Source organism: Physcomitrium patens, chromosome 9, assembly GCF_059467195.1.
Source record: "Physcomitrium patens ecotype Gransden chromosome 9, ASM5946719v1, whole genome shotgun sequence".
Taxonomy (NCBI): domain Eukaryota; kingdom Viridiplantae; phylum Streptophyta; class Bryopsida; order Funariales; family Funariaceae; genus Physcomitrium; species Physcomitrium patens.
Genome location: NC_143418.1, coordinates 16,024,710 through 16,036,828, shown reverse-complemented (window position 1 = coordinate 16,036,828; position 12,119 = coordinate 16,024,710). Strand labels below are relative to the sequence as shown.

Sequence of the window (12,119 nt, the reverse complement as noted above, 5' to 3'; positions counted from 1 at the left end):
ATTATTCTCCATTCATTCTTGGCACATATTGAGAATGAAATGTGCCACCTTTTTTCCTACAAAAGCAAGTAGAAAGGCAATCACATGGAAGCAAACAAAGCATAGAATTGCTCTAGTTTACAACCATGTATATTGTGGAGCTTCTCTGTAGAGGAGTATCTTCTTTATTTCTCTTGTCATTACAAAAAGGCTTCTTTGACAAAGCAAAGCAACTCCACTACCAAATATAATACCAACATCTAAAACAAATCACTTGTTAGCTTATATCTACATATGTTACAATGACTCGAGTTCAACATAATAGTAAATATTAATATGGACTAGATTTGATCTAGTTCAAGCTCTAGGATGTTCTCACCTTAGTCTAAGATTGGTTTTATTAACACCCTATGAATTGGCAGGTTAAGTTAAGTGTTGATAAAATCAATAATGATTGAATGATGCAGCCAATCTAAAAGCCAATTTTGTCTCTTTGGTTTATATTTTTGATTAATATCTCTTTTGATATATTTTTAATAGATATCTAAAAAAAATATTAATTATTTTTTAAATATTTATGTAAAAATATTGTGTATATTTAAAAATATATGATATATGCAATCAATTTAATAAATAAAATAAATAATTTTTTTTACTAAATAAATTATAAAATATTCTTTAAAATATGGTGAGTTCTAAATTATATCACTTAATATTGTATCATATTCTTTATAATGTTACTATCATTAAAATTATCAAACTTTGTATAATAAATATATTTTAGTCAAATTAATAGATACAAATAGAAAGTAAAATTGATGTTAAGTAAATAAATCATAATTTTTTTTTTTAGCTATTTCATTTATTTAATCTATATAAAAAATATAATTCTTTGGTTATACAATAAGATTTAAAATTAAAATCTTAATACTATAATCATTTAGAAATCAACTAAAATTTTAAAATATTTAATATTTTAATTTATCTTATATTTGAAATAGAGCACTTCTTATCCATTTTATTTTTATTATATGAACATATAATTAAGTTAATTTTTAAATTTTATATATAGAATTTTTGATTATTCTTTAATAAAAAATCTAAAAATAAATAATTTTGAATTTAAAAAATATTATTATACAAATAATCCAATAAATAGTATATTAAAAATTGATAAATATTATCAAATTGATAATTATATGTTATTAATTTACTTCACAACTAAAACAAATAAGACATAACATAATTCCATAACATTAGCATGAAGAGAATTTCGCATGATTTTAAGGAGACAAATTTTTAACACTAAAACCATGCAAAATACACACACACACATATATATCACTTTTATTGCATGAGCTATCCCATCTACCCTTTAGCCAATCTCATCCTTAAGTTACTTGAGTAGCCAACTTGAACATGCATACTGATAATTCTTAGACTAGCCCAAACTCTTCATTAATGTCTTACATAACTTCATCCCCTCTTTTGTCCAATCTAGGATTGGTTTTTAATGATTTAATGAAAAACAAACAAATGTCTGGAACAGAAACGTGAATGCAAATGGTAATTTCTAAGGCCTACATATCATGAAGGAAAATAAGGTTGTACGCACATTTTCCATGCTTTAAGCTTAACACAAATGCAACTAGGCTCGCACATCCAGTAGATCTTAAGAACAGTGCCACAACAACAAGAATTCACAGCATAGCTTTTCAGATGTGAAGGTGATGTGATTGATCCCCCAATATCATGTACTTGAAATCCAACAAAAGAGATAGCATGAGAAAGTTGGCTTCAACAACAAACTAGATTAAAATTACACGCTAGATGGATTATCAGTAATCTACAGCTAGAAGTAAAAAATGATATTTGGACTAAAAATTGGGTGAACCGATTTAAGGTCACAGAAAAAATAGACCACGCAAAGTAAGGGATCTCATGTACCAAATTTAATGTTTTAGAGATATTTACATAATTGGACTTCAGCTTGATAGCAGGCACATTAATCAGCACAAGGGGGTGATATTGCAGACGCAAGGGACAAATGGAATACGCGAACAGCACCAATCAAGCGCTCTGGAAGCTCTTCCATGCCATTTCCCTGCAGAGTGCTGCACATACAAATAACTGATTTGCAGAGTGCAGTAATAAATTAAGCTCAGCTACAAATATATAGTCTCAGGCAACTCATGTGACGGTTGAACAAAACAACGTTATTACTTGCAAGGGGAAATCATTACGCAAGTCATCGTTAATCAATTAAGCATGACTTCAAAGATTGTCGCGAGCAGATTCATGCATAACCACAAATATTTTTGTTGGAAACTACATAAGAACGTGTGAATTATTTGTACAATACTCAATTGTTGAAAAACCAATACTAGAATTAATAAGGGGAAACAAAAAGAACAGAACAAAACAAAAAAAAAAAAAAAAAAAAAAAAAAAACACAAAAACACAAAAAGGAAAAAGAAAAAAGAAAACGGATTAACAAAAATTCTAGATACAAATACCTGAATCAAGAAGGCCATGTCAACAACCAATGCACTCACGACACCAAAAACAAGCCCAAGTACACCATTAGCTACTGTTGACGATCCAATGTCTGCGTCAACCTGATCAAGCCAACGAGAAATTTTGTATATTTTTGTATACTTGATCAAGCAAAGGATCGAGGAAAAGAGTTGGACACTAATTTCTATCCCCAACCACCAATTATTCATAGCAAGGAGCTGCCGAAGCTAAGTCAACGTTGCCAACAATAGCTGATTCAACTCAGCAAATCAAAACATACCATATTTCCAGGATTACGCTCTTCCTTCTCAGTTCATTGAGTCAATAATAATGAGTTGAAACTGCAAGTACTTTCTGAACCTTTATTTTTACATACATATAAATTAAAACAAGAGCAATTACCTCAAGGTAATTCGGACCGCGATGATATGTACAATCTACTGGTTTGCCAAGAATGCAAGGCGTAGTACCTATACTCTGTCTTACAATCCAGAATCCCTGCAGAAACAGGTCTTCAAAAATTAGAATTGGCGACTGATTGTTTCAAATTATTGAAATGACGGAGGCCAGTGCCAAGAAAAATGTGGGAGGTGACTTTTAAAAACTGAATAGACTACGTACTAAACATGTCATTTGCAAAGTGCATCAAAGATGGTAGAATAAAAAGGGCCCACTGGAATTAGGACAGCATACCTGGGGAATAGAAGGTATAAGTTTGAGGCGACTGTTACGAAAATTGTCATCTCCATCCACAAAGCGTCGCAAGAGCGAACCTTGTGGCGCCAATGGTGCAACGAAGTAGAAAATCATGCTGTAGTGGGAAGCACCTGGCAACTGGATTCATAACAAAGAATTTGGAAAGACTTTTCACAGTTATGCAGCACAAGGTTACTCAATAAGCTAAATCTTCGTGGAAAGATACTTTAAAGCGATTGATTCGGTCATAGGAATTGCTACACAAACAAGTTATTCATTGATGTATTGACTCAAGTCCAATATATGGACACTAGGATATTAGAATCATCTCGATGCACTTAATCACCACAAAAGTAAAAGGATGAAATGAAATATATAATTATTTGCGACGAATAAAAACTCCGAAGCAATAACAGGCACACGTAGATATGTTCAGCTTGGCTTAGCTTATATAACTATAAAAATATCTACATATACAATCAGATGCTGCGATCCCAAACCTGAACATTGAACGCAACTGTAAAAAGTCCCATCCCCCCAGCCACCTGAAAAATATTGATAACTCAGCCAAATTTCAACGCAAAGCTACATAGACGGGTCCTGGATATAATAATCACTACATTGAGATGCAATAATTAGTAGTTCAGGTAGTATCCGTTCATGATGAAACACGCATAACATACTCAGTAGCACAAATCTAACAGGACGTCATACCCAAGAACAGGACTACATTCACTAAATTTACTACATACCCAAGACCAGCGTTGTTTGTTTATATTCACGCAGACATACCCGTTCGGGGATGGAAGACTTGCAAATAAATCTTAAAAGTTGGCCACACCTTTCTCAAGTAATTAGAATAAAGCACTTCGTTTGAACTAAGAAATATTTACTTTTGTATTAATCAAAATCCCCAGGCTGGTGTTCGGAACGAATCAAAGCTAATTGCACAAGTCGGAGCTGCATTAGTGCTGGAATATAAACTAAAATTCAAGCATAATCAGTTTAAAATTACAGTCAGTTCTAAAACGCTCGCAACCAACAGATTGATCCACCAAGAATGCTGGAATTTGTAGCAAATACATATTTAAGAAGGATCAAGAGAGGGTAGAAGCCGATTCGAAAGAGGAACTTATACCTGGGAAACACAGCCTTTTCTCTTAGAAACATGATCAATTCGTTTGATGTCTCTAAACCAATCGACTGCCACAAGCTGCATCAATGGTTCACCTGCAGCAGTCTGTTTATATAGGAGATGTTCGAAAATATAATTCTCAGGACAAAATGAAGGTAACGTAACTCGTACAATCTCGCACAATACACCTATTGCTACCCACAGATGGTCTTCATGGCAGGTTTAAGAATGTACAAGACTTCTGATGAAAACCAACATATTCTAACATCCCCAAGTGTACCTTATGTAGTGTAAAGAGTGGTGCAAGCAAAGTAGGGAAGATTCCACCTCTATAGAAGGCAGTGATGACACGAACATACGCAATAAAATTCAGGCTAATTAAAGGTTAAAATCTCAAGAGTTTTTCTACATGTTATGAAAAAACATAAAATGGTGTACGAAAAAGTACACATTGGAGAAAAAGAAAAAATATTCACTTGGAGAAAAAACTTGCCTTTGAACGATCAATTAGAAAGTGCTTGCTTCGAATTCGGAAACTATTGCAATCTGGAATACTCCAACAATTCTTCCCGTTATTGAGGTCACCCTTACGAAGATTGCCCGATAACATTGACAAATCCGGAATTACAGGTGGTGGCTTCAAAAGCAAATCTGCGTGAATATCACACATATATATTCTTTTAATAATTTTCTCATCATCCTTCAAGGAAGCCATTTCAAACTTCAAATGCTCTATGTTATACATACTTCGTAATTCATCTACTAAATGACGCATTGGATAAAAATACTTCATATTCTTTGGGGATCTCGAATTTAATTATTCATATTTAAAACCCAAAGAAGCCCAAAAATTACTATCTCGCTGAGTTCTTCTATAATTAAGTGTTTAATCCTGAGCATTCATTCCAGTAAACCAACCGATTCCTTCGAAAGCCTTCCAATATTATTAGCCCTTCAGACATAAGTATAAAAGATAAAGTCATTTAATACCTGTTGCACTGGAATGCTCCGATCCAAAGTCGGGCTGTCAGCCCAAATTAAGACGAAGAAACATTAGAAACTAAAGAAATCTAATGTTTGTCTCGGAACGAACTTCAATTTTGCACATCCACCATTACGACTCACGCCGAAAAGTCCAACCTATAATAATAGATTTGCCTTACCCTATCATCACCAAAATGTCTTGATGCAACTTCACCATGTGCAAAGGAGACACGCTGTAAAAATAAAACTGACCTCAGGATTACTATAGTACCGCAAGTCATCGTCCTCGAACTCAGACTCATCAGACATGGATACACCGGTTGCGATCACCTCAGGTACTGAAACAATTTTCTCAGGTGTAGATCGCTGTCTTAGCTTTCCAGAGCCTAATTTAGGGATCCTATATACAGGTGGTACAGCATCCCGTACTGCAAACCACTCCCTGAGACCTGAAAAGGGCATTGAAGCAATCGTGTCTATTAATTACAAGATCAGGGGATAATAAACATTAGCACATGCAGTAACAACCGTTCTACATCAGAAAGAACTGGTAGGTGCGAACATCACGCTATTGCAAGGGTATATAAAAAATATCTGCTAAGCAAATGGACAATAGAGAAAGAGAATTCCAGCTTGACAAGAAGAAGATATGCTAGTTACCAGCAACACTGTTGAGGATCTGTATAACAGAGTAAGGATGGCAAAACGGAATATAGTTTGCACCCCAACCCTTCAAGTCAATATGCACCAACTGCTGCACACGTGCCCGAGGTTCTCCATTTTTATGTGGCTTTAGAGGAAAGATACTGAAACCTCCACCTACACATCATGCATTCCATCTAGGTGATACCGAAAAACATTCAACATACAAATTGGAGTACAACATCATAGCACCTCTAGAAAGCTTGAAGCTAACGATGAATAATTTCAGACTATGCCAAGAATCATGAAAGTCACAACACTTACAAGAAAAAATCGAATCAGGGTATAGAGAGCACAGAAGAGCAAACGTGACTGCACTTAGGGCAGAAAACCAGTCAAAAAGAGCTCATAATGTCACAACTTGTACTTACTCTCAATTTGAGCTCGAACACACCCTGGCACTGGTGGGCAACTCGGATGATCATGAGACCGGAACAAAATAACTGTAGTGAAACCACAAAACAATTCAGACAGAGGACTTTCATCAAACCTTATAATTTCTCTAATTACCTGTGCAGTCAGTGACCTCAGACATCTTGCAATAGTACATGGAAGTTACAAGTACCTATGGCTCATTGGAACCTTGCACAAGTGAGTCATTCTGATAGCTTCAGCACTTTCCTCAAACATGCAAGACTCAAAACTAAGACCAAAACTACGACCAAAAATTAATTTTAAAGAATAATCTAGAACAGTAGCGGATCCATAAGAGGCATTTACTTTAAACAGATTTACAATGAAATTCTCAAAGCTGTCGAAATAAGCAAACCATGTAACAATATTTTGCATTGAGGCCTTTTAAACGAGCTATTTCTATGAAAAATGTGAAATACTTTGGTCCAAAATTGGGTATTGTCCTACTAGTCCGTTAATCTCCTTTGGCAAAGACATACTGAAATTTGTCGACATTCAGAGAGGTTTAACATACTTAATGCATTTGCAATTCTGGAATCCGACACTGAAATTCAGCCACGAAGTGCGTAAGCACTCAAGAATCATAGTTAGTGTAGTGGCCCCATTCAAGTATCAATTTTCAGAGGTGAGACTTCAAATTCACATAATGTCCTGTGGAAACAAGTATGTACAAAAAAACTCAGAAAGGAACGCTACAAGTGCAAGAGGAAGAAGAGGATGGCTTGCAAAGAGCACCATCTTAGCAGGAGAATTGTGCGAAGGATGCATTCCACAGAAAAGACTGCACAATAAAGAACTCGTGGGTAATATAGAAAAATACCATAACTTCCATCATCATTGCGACGTCAATATCGCAGATAGCAAAGGTCCCGAGGCCATATGAACCTGCAAATATGTCCAAAGAATTTGTCAAACAACTGCATAACTACAAACACAATGACTGAATTTAAATAGTAGGCATATAAATAAACCTGTCTAATATTTTTCAAAAACAAAAAAAAATTAACTTTTACATCATAATTTAAAATAAGAAAGAACAATGGGAATATTGTCTAACACAATTGAACGAGACACAACACAAATAATTTGGATGATGGAGGATTAGAAAAAGCCTGTTCACCTGATGACAGATTAGCACAACTCACAAGGGAAGAAAGTCCAACTGGAGACGTTGATGAAGAATTGTAGTGTGACCATCAACCTCCTGCACCACGTGGGCTTTGTGAAAGCTGCAGTCCCACCTGCAATGAGAGCCCTATAGTGTCAGGTACTCCAAGAAATGCAGACTGCCTAACTGACAAAACTGCATGCTTGCGCGTAAGACATTAAAGTTGAAAAGGATGAGAAACAATTCAATCTTCCGATGACATCGTGAACCAAAAATATAGAAAGAAACACGAATAACCATTGAAACAAGGTAGGAGACTCCAAATCGTCCATACTCAACCACACTCTGCGTTTAATATGACATAATGATGATATCAATAGTCAAACATAAGGTTTTTACAAATTTAAGATAACTATTAACTTACTCATAACGTGTTTCATTGATACCCATGATAAGCTCAAAAACATCTGCACAAGATGCCTCCACCACTCCAACTGCCTTCATTCCCTTGCGACGGCCCTGCACCAGCACGTGATTTCGTATCTTTGTTATGATCCGGTCAATATAGATCATTCGCATTTAATGACTGATATAGAAGCCCCATCTAAGCTTCGTACATGACAAAAAGCGGACAATTTCAAAAGAGTACTTACAGCTTGAACACCATCCTGAACTTCTTCAAAAAATCGAAGTCCTGCAAAAAGGCGTCGCAGTATGAGACGAAGTCACAAGCTTCCATATGCCACGCAATTACAAAAATACACATAAGTCTTGCATAAAGGTAAAAACCATGCCGCTTCATTGGAGGTTGAAATGCCCAAACTTGCCACTTTGACATCGAACAAGGTGCCAATGTCTTCTTGCAGAAGCAGCTGCATTGGCATTTAGATTATCCCACTTTGGATCCATCCTCTCACTCCAAACTTTTATTGATTCTGGAGGTCCTGACACCAATAAAGAACTAGAATGTAACCTCAAAAATCTTGATACGTCTGTGCAAGTAAGTTTCTGCACGATGGCATGTTACTGCTTCATAACTCGCATGACTTAAAACTCGAGTGTTCATTTAATAATGCCCATTTCTAGCTGGATGCAGAATTGGTACTTCCACGACAGAAAACAGTTCAGAGAAGTTCGAATATTAAGCTTTCACCAATCAGGTTACTGAAGTACCATTTCCAACAGTCCTGAGCCTACGTTGATTCTGCTGCTTGTCGTAATAATCATCGGGTTGAGATTTGCTACTCTTGGCCCTGAAACACGACATATGACGGAAGAAATTGAATAAGCTAACTGACATCTCTGTGCAAACTGAATACCACAAACAACTTCAACTAACACGTGAGGTAGATCACAATGACCACGAAGTGCAGGATACGAACTGGCTATCATGGTCTGAGGAAGATGCATTCCGGCCTTGGTCTACTGGTGTTTTAAATACAGAAAGTGGAAAGGTCATGTTCACATCCGCTGTGTGCAGAATCAAGCACTGCAACCATTATCCACAACCTGCATCAATATTTCGACGTAGCTCCTAAGCTTTATTTGCTCTCAGAAACCACTCCATGCGCGTATTGAGAAGACAAACATGAAATTAAATGTTATTTTTACTCTTTAAAACAAGCCAGCTCGCAAAAAGAGTTGCACAGCGATTACCCAATTCGGTTAAGATGCTACAGCACCAGGCTCGTTAAGTTACCAGGTTCCAAATGAAGTACATGGATTACCTGGTCAATGACTTGTTCCAAAGCTTCCTTCCATGCAGATGCATCCTGCACATTAAACGCAGCCATCTGGACCGAACAAGCAAGAAAGAATCAGTTCCAATTCAATTATTTTCTGTACATGCAGCAATTTTCAGTTACAATCAGATTCTTAAATAGAAACATCATGAATCAGTCCTAATCACAATGTTACGAATGAACCAAAAATACCAGCACAGACGTTCATACGAAACTAGGACGGAGGAGAGAAATACCGTCATCCGATGAGATTTACCTCTCTTATTGTATGTGGAAAGCACATATATAATCTGCAAAATACCCGCCGAAACAAATCGACCACCGTGGAACGCAATAATCAGTATAAGGAATTTAAAAACTACAGCCTATCGGAGTTTTTTCACCTAAAATGCCCGCACAAGAGGAGCGTGGAACTAGCAACGTAATGACCAACGTACTCGCATAGTACAGTAGGTCCTTTTAAAGCTGCATGAGTGACCAATGCTTCAAGGTAACAGCGAAAAGCAGGATTCACAGCTGTTGTATGATTTCCCACAACCACATAATGATAATCCTAACAAACCATTTCGTATGTCAAATGTTACTGGACTATCTGTCCGACTAGATTGTCTATAAACGCGCACTGCATTAAATGATAGTAATTCTATGGGAGCTTCCCGGGGATATAATAATCCTAAAAATTGGATGTATCCAGCTAGAAGAGGGTCACTAGAAGTCCACTTAGACCGAAACCGTAAAAAGTCAACTCACGACGCACACCAATTGAACAAAAGATTAATCCTGCCAGGTATCATGCCCAAACATAGTCGACCACGAGGATTACATAACTAGGCGCAGAAGTAGAGCTCTTATAAACTAGTCTAAACTGTATCCAACAAGAATCATGATGCACTTCTTGCATGTCAAAACAATTCTCGTATTTTTCTAGTAATCGCTGCTTTTAGGTCTCAAAACAAGCAGGAAGCGAAAGTTTCATCGTGCATCGACAGCTACAGCACCAATTTTTCTATTGACAGATTTTAAAAGTGGAATATTCCAATCTTTAAAAATATAAATACATCATGGAATGATCACCATACGCGGCCGTGATGAGTCTTAAGCCCTCGATCTTCCACTCGACAATTTCCATTAATCGGAAGAGTTTTAATAGGAACCTGCATACAGATATCAACGAATTTCATAGGGGTCAGTGTCCTAATTACACGAACAGCTTCATCATGACAAGTAAAGCTTTCATGACACTCCTTCAAAGCGAGATGTGAAGAATCCTTCCACTAAACTACTTGCTGGGGTTTTTAATTGAGGATTTTTTTAATCAAGAACTGGAGGTCGTAAAAGGATCCGGCAAGACATAAAAACCGAGATCACAAATGTCTGCAAGTCATCAAACAAAAATGATCCGCTAGCCGGTACACTTTTCACTTAAGAAAACCAAGAGATAAAAACATAGTGCACCTCGTTGGCAGATGGCTGTCGCGTGTAGTACGCAAGAACTAGGGATTCCAGCACAAAATAGCGTTTACGGAAAAACGACCGCCCGATCTTACGACGGCCACACCGCACCATCCACCCCTCCATAGTTGGCCTTGTCGTTGATGAATGTCCTCAAATATGTACTACATTCTCCGTTGTAGAGCTGATCAGCTTGCCATGGATGGCAATCTCACATGAGTACTACGAATACTCACCCCCTACATAAATCACAATAATTCATTCTCCAACATTCAATCTTAACCAACGAGCTACACTTCCTTCCTCAGCCTGCCCGCCTACACAAAACGCAAACTATACCTCAAAGCCAGTCTATGCCCATTCACATAAAACCATTCAAACAAACAACCTTAGACATTGATACCTCAAAACAAATCTGTGTCTGTATAAATAAACAAATAAAAAGAAATATGAAATCCAAATCGGAAAACATATGCAATAAGTGCAAAAGGAGTGAACAATGACCAGAGGGTGAGTCTGATCTCAGACCTAGCTAAAGATCCACCAGATTACTCAGATCAACACCATAAGACATCAACCGTCGATAAGGAAGAAAGGAGAAAAAAGAAACGCGGAGGAGTCCAATCGGGAATCGGAAACAGAGCGAAAGACGTGTGTTCAGGCGGAAAAGGAAAAAAGAAATGAATCACAGCAGTAAGATACTCTAAGATTCAATGATTCTATGCGTTGTTGTGCATTACACAACCTGATATACCGTAGGTATGAGAGTGAAGAAGCGAAGAGAAAGAGACAGATTAACAACAGCAATACAGTGACGTAAGCAGCAGAGGTGTGATGACGCACTGCAGCAACGAAGTTGGTTGACTAAGACAGCACAGGAATGTGCCTTGAAAGCGGCTTGTGATCTGATGACCTCCGCTCAGGGGAGGTACGTGGATGAATCTAAAAGTGGACTGATGAACTCAGAAAATCGAACTCTTCTCCTGTTGGCACTGCTACCAATTGCGGTCCGTACTCATGGCCCCATTGCATCGCTGCATCTTGTGCGACAACAGCAACCTGCGCAACTCAGCAGCAGTGTTGAAAAACAACCTTACAGGTAGGATAAGCTAGCAGGCACTCGTGCGGGCCTCTAGCACACACGTGCACTTCCAGAACGTAACTAAATTCAGTTTAAGGCAAATGATGATTTAACTGAACACCACTAGTTTGTTGGGGTGCACGACATTTAAGGCCCCGCGCACAATCACGAAAAGATAGTTGTGTTATTTAGATCTTCTATTTAATGACAGTGGCAGAACATTTGGAAGGTCACTTGTGTGAATTGAATGTGTTTTGAGTATCTTTTCATTTTATTCTCAACAGGTTATGGGCCCACGTTTTTTTTGTT

At 37.2% G+C, this 12,119-nt stretch overlaps 1 pseudogene across 1 annotated transcript; it reads right to left on the bottom strand.

The window, feature by feature from the left end:
- Positions 1-1,689: 1,689 nt before the first annotated feature.
- LOC112287058 (protein ENHANCED DISEASE RESISTANCE 2-like) lies at positions 1,690-11,227 on the bottom strand (annotated as a pseudogene). Its single transcript, XR_016504863.1, has 22 exons — positions 10,733-11,227; positions 10,357-10,431; positions 9,514-9,567; positions 9,263-9,328; positions 8,918-9,024; positions 8,709-8,788; positions 8,363-8,479; positions 8,189-8,229; positions 7,960-8,054; positions 7,573-7,668; positions 7,248-7,312; positions 6,385-6,456; positions 5,972-6,130; positions 5,564-5,760; positions 5,318-5,351; positions 4,821-4,978; positions 4,331-4,432; positions 3,693-3,737; positions 3,190-3,330; positions 2,899-2,994; positions 2,496-2,597; positions 1,690-2,093 (listed from the first exon to the last, which is right to left on the bottom strand). The product of XR_016504863.1 is annotated as a protein ENHANCED DISEASE RESISTANCE 2-like (transcript).
- Positions 11,228-12,119: the final 892 nt, after the last annotated feature.